Source organism: Coturnix japonica, chromosome 6 (genome assembly GCF_001577835.2).
Source record: "Coturnix japonica isolate 7356 chromosome 6, Coturnix japonica 2.1, whole genome shotgun sequence".
In the NCBI taxonomy this organism is placed as follows: domain Eukaryota; kingdom Metazoa; phylum Chordata; class Aves; order Galliformes; family Phasianidae; genus Coturnix; species Coturnix japonica.
The window spans coordinates 1,600,963-1,605,751 of record NC_029521.1 but is presented as its reverse complement, the minus strand read 5'-3'; positions in this window follow the sequence as shown (position 1 = coordinate 1,605,751).

Genomic DNA, 4,789 nt, shown 5'->3' with positions numbered 1-4,789 from the left:
TTCAAACACTTCCTCCGCAGTTTTGTGTGAATCACAGCGGAAACCCACTTGGCTGATGGCCCGGGTCTGAATTGCCATGCAGAGTCAGTTCTAGAGAAAATAAAACCTGCCAGAATTCCTCTCTCTGCGTTCTGTCACATTGAGGTATGGTGAGAACATCCTCCTCAGTTTCAGAGCTCTTTCAACTGCACCCCTCGCTACTGGTAATTAATTCCTGTTCATGGCTTTTTATAAGACACAGACGGAAATAGCACAAAGACTCTGAGGTCCTACTGTGAAATTGAGAAAATGTCCTAATAGAACAAAGGAAAGATAATTCATGGGTAAAGCTTATGAAGTCCAGATGAGTACAGGGATTTCCTTCTCAACCAGTTAAAGGGGATGGTTTCTTTTTGGTTTCTCTTTGGCTGGGAGGAATTAAATGTTTGCTTGTCTGCAGGAATGCAGAGTGAAGTGGAGGAATGGGGAGCCTGATGCTTAGAAAATGAACAGGTTGCTGTTGGAAAGGGCCAGGAGAGTTGGAAGACCAGGGCTGTCTGTGGTCAGCCAGGCATTATATCCCTGAGATACATTTACACAAAAAAACACCTGGGCTTCCTTAATCTCTCCTTCTCCAAACCCAGGATGGAGAAACAGGAACAGGCCACTCAATAAGGGGCTGAGTAAACTCTAACCTTTCTTTGAGTGCGGGTACAGTTCTGGAATTTGAGATATCACAAACTAAGAAGGCACAGAGCATGGGAGTTGGGCATCTAGAAGGCTTACTAACAAGTTATGCGGGTTTATTTTTTATCCCTGTTACAGTGGGGGAAAATAAGTAATGATGCCTGTAAAACCTTCTGGGGATTGCAATGCTAAGCTCCATTTCCACTCACTAGTGGAAAACTAAGATGATGGTGTGAGGATAGCATCAAGTTCTTTCTTGATTTGTAGGACTGCCATTTGTCATTTCTCCAGAGGCTTTTTCTCAGATTGAAAGGAAGGAAAACAACCCAAAGAAAGAAACAAAGCAACTGCTTTTTAATGTACCAAGTACTGTTTTCTTATCCTCAATTAAAAGATACACCTCAGCAGCTGACTAGAAAGTTTAATCATGCTCTGCTTACTCTGTAAACATGCTGCATCCTTCTGCAAGTGGTAGAATAGAGAAAGGAATTACTGAATTTTCACGTGAGTACATACCTGCTTTTGAACAACAGATGTTGAAAACACTTCAACCCTACAGCAGGGAACTAAGAATACAGGATGGGCTGAGCACAGAAAGGCCAAGCTAGGAGAGGTAGTGGAGGAGAGTCCATTCAAATACAACGTTTTGCTAAATCTTAGCAAAGTAAACCCTCAGTTTAATAGAGATGAAAGGATTCTGTCAGTGTTCTCTAGTTTGAATTTGGGTCTGTGACACAGTATTAGACTGCCTCTCTATGGTAAGATGCTCTCCAGCAGTTACTCTGCCTTAGTTTCCCTAGCAGTGTTTCCAGCTTACTCTAGTGCCTCATGGCTCCCATGTCAGGTGGCTTGGAAAGATCTACCCACCTCTGTCCCTCTTGTCCTTTTTCAGAGCCTGAAGACAAGGGTCATTGTGCATGGCCCTCTTCAGCGCAGCCAAGTTCAATCTGCAGTGCCTCCTTTTGGAGGCTTGTTCATTTGCTCTGTGGGCTGAACTTTCTAGTTCATCCTTCTCTCCTGGAAAGCCCACCCTTCTCTAGTGAAAGCTGATTAGCCTAAATCATCTCAAAGAACTTCACTTGTTAGCTTACTTTTGCCAGTGGCCAAGTTCTCACCTTTCCAGCCCTTCTCAAGTGTGAAAAAGGAAGCAGATCATACTACTCCAGGCAGGAAAAATTCCTATTTACAAAATGATTACAATGGTAAATTAGTAGCGTTTGCTCTAGAAATTACTAAAGCCTATCATGATGGGGCATCTGGGGGAGTTGTAGGAGTGTCTTGATAGGTAAGATACAGAAATGGAGACAGCCCAATCTCTGATGGAACGACTAAATGAAGAGGAACAATAAGAAGCAATTTGTACCTACACACAGCAATCAAAGCGAAAACCCTGGGGCTTACAGCATAATAGCTCATGATAACTGGAGGGTATTTAAAAATTGTGGCCACATCTGTTATTAAATAATTATTTCCTTTATCTACAAATAATAGCACTACTATCTTCAAACAATCCACAGAGAATACGCTAGCTACCGTAATGGCTATTCAGCTATGTTTCCTGTTACATACTCTCATGTGTTACTACTCCCTGTGCAAGAAATCGTGTCCTTTCTGCAAGTATTGTCAATAATTATGTTTAAAAAGGAAAAAAAAAAAAAAAAAAGGAAAATTGAAAAACAAGATGAGATTGCCAGTCCACTGCTGAGAGAAAATTCTGTTAGTGCACTAATAAGCAGACAGCTTTATCACCAACTGCAGCTTAAGTCTCAGCAACTCATTGCAGGTGCCCTGTAATTTGCTGTTATACCCTGCGCTGTGCCCAGTGCTTTCAGGCATCTGGACAGGATGAATAGGAGGAAATGAAGAACTTGGAAACTTTACTGAATTATCTAAAATCTTCTGTTTGAATTGTTTCTGGATATAGGCTGAATGCAGATTAAATATGCAGAAAATTGTTAAGCTGAATTTCTTGTAGATTTCAGTGAGGTGTTCTGCAAGAGATAAAATGGCCAGCAGGCTGAGGCAGGAAGTTACTATAGCAGTGATCGGAGTTTGGCAGAGTTCTGCCATGATCATTGAGAACAGAGATGTTATGAGAAGTTTCTTCCTGTCACAGCTCGGAACCTCTCACATGGACTCTGAAACCAAATAGACCTAATGCTTTAGGTAGGAGAGTATCCATTCCAGCTCTCTATGTACAGAGGTGTAAAGCTTCATGGCCATTTCTCTATAAACTCTGAGAGCAGAGTTATCATTCAGCCTGTCATCACCTTGGACTTTGATCCCTAAGTGTTCGTATGAGACCTCTATGTTATGCTACTTCTTTGTATAACTTGATGCAATATGAACTGTATTAGTATCTTCTCTGCTAAATTACTAATCTGTATCCTTGCTGACTTCTGTTTCAGTTGCTATGACATCCTTTCCCTCTCACTTTGATTAATGGAATGTAACAGTCAATTATCATGTGACTGTACAGCCTATTACCAACACTGGGGCTACATCCCACCCACTTTAGACCCTTTTCCTCCTGACCCTGTCCCAGCTCGTTGCTTTGATAATTATTGCCATGTCTCCTTCTGTTACTCCCCCTTTCCTTTTAATTCAGGTATGTCTTGCTGATCTTCTTGTCCAAGGGCCTTGATGGGTTATCTATCTGTCATCTTTCAGACAGCTTTGGCGTTCCAGCTCTCACACCCTGTCAGCCAGTGTTGCTCACTTCCATTGTTCACTGAACACAACTTCCAGCATGCATGATTTGCTTGTCTTGGAGCAGTTCCTCATGCTGGTAGCAGAGGCAACAAAAGACACTGACAATAGCTGGGTTGCAGGCACAAGGAGCCTGCTGACCTACTTTGTCTTATTGTTATGTTCTACTTTCCCTTCATCGTGCCTTTGTTTCTTCACTCTTTATACTCTGATAGTAAGTTTTGTGGAGGAGGGACTTTTTCACTCTGTGCTGGTGTAGTGCTCGTGTCTTGGCTAGCATTTCTAGGTATGACAGTAATAAGGTGGGCTTTATTTCTTTGCTAGCATCAGACACCTCCTTTGCTCTGCTTAGTTTTTGCTGATCAGTTGCTGAGTAGTACAGCATGGCCACAATAGATGGTCAACTGAAGCTCAGGGTTTTGTTATAGTGTCAATGTAGTTTTGGTTTTGGGGTTGTTTTGTTGGAAGATTGTTTGCAAGGTCTTAAAAGCAAAATAGAAGCCTTCTGCATAAATAAACATTTACAAGTATGCATGTGAATTAAAATGATGGAAGGCACTGGCACTGATCTGCACAAAGAAAATCTTTGCTCTAATTTATAGTCATGCCTGCTCCACACAGAGCTGTTTTTCTACTCAGTCTTTTCGTTTCCAACTTGTGTTGGGGTTACTTTCTTTGATTTTCCTTTAAACTGGGAGGTTGCAGCTGTTTATTTGGCAGCTCAGAGAAACAAACTTCTGAAGCAATCAGAACTAGTTGCCATCATCAGGCAGCTGCCACGACCCTAGCGTGCTTTAGTGAAGTGCAGACGGTGAGTCAATAAAGATTATGTTGGTTAATATGTAGAGAGAATAGGGAAATAATTTCACGGCAGGACCTCATTCTCCAGAGGAAGTCCTTAATGTTTTCACAGGTGACTTGGATCTGCTGCAACTCCAGTGCAAGATATGTAGAGTGAGAAGAACAGCATTTTTTTTTTCTCCTGGGGATGGTTTGAAATCAAATGGCCAGGTATTCAAACACTAAATCAAACAAAAACTGAACTAAGATCAATTTAAGAAGTGAAGGCGGTAATTCAAAATTAGAGTATTCATGTTAAACCAAATCCAAGAGTAGCAAGCGCCGGTGGCTCTGTAGGGGCCAAGAAAACTGTAGTAAATCAGGAGGACGAGCCAGGTAAACCCAGGAATGACAGCCACTATCAGGCAAGACTCTGGGCTATCAGGCAGGCCCATGACAGCAGAGCAGGTCTGGGATAAGACTAGAAGCAAAAAGAAGGATCAGTGACAGTATCCAGAGCCAGGCTGACGCAGTCAGTGACTAAGCACATGCACAGGTAGGCAGTGAAGGATCAGGCTTAAGATTAAATGGAGCTTCCTGGATGGAGGTGAGTGGATGGGATACCAGGTGAGGC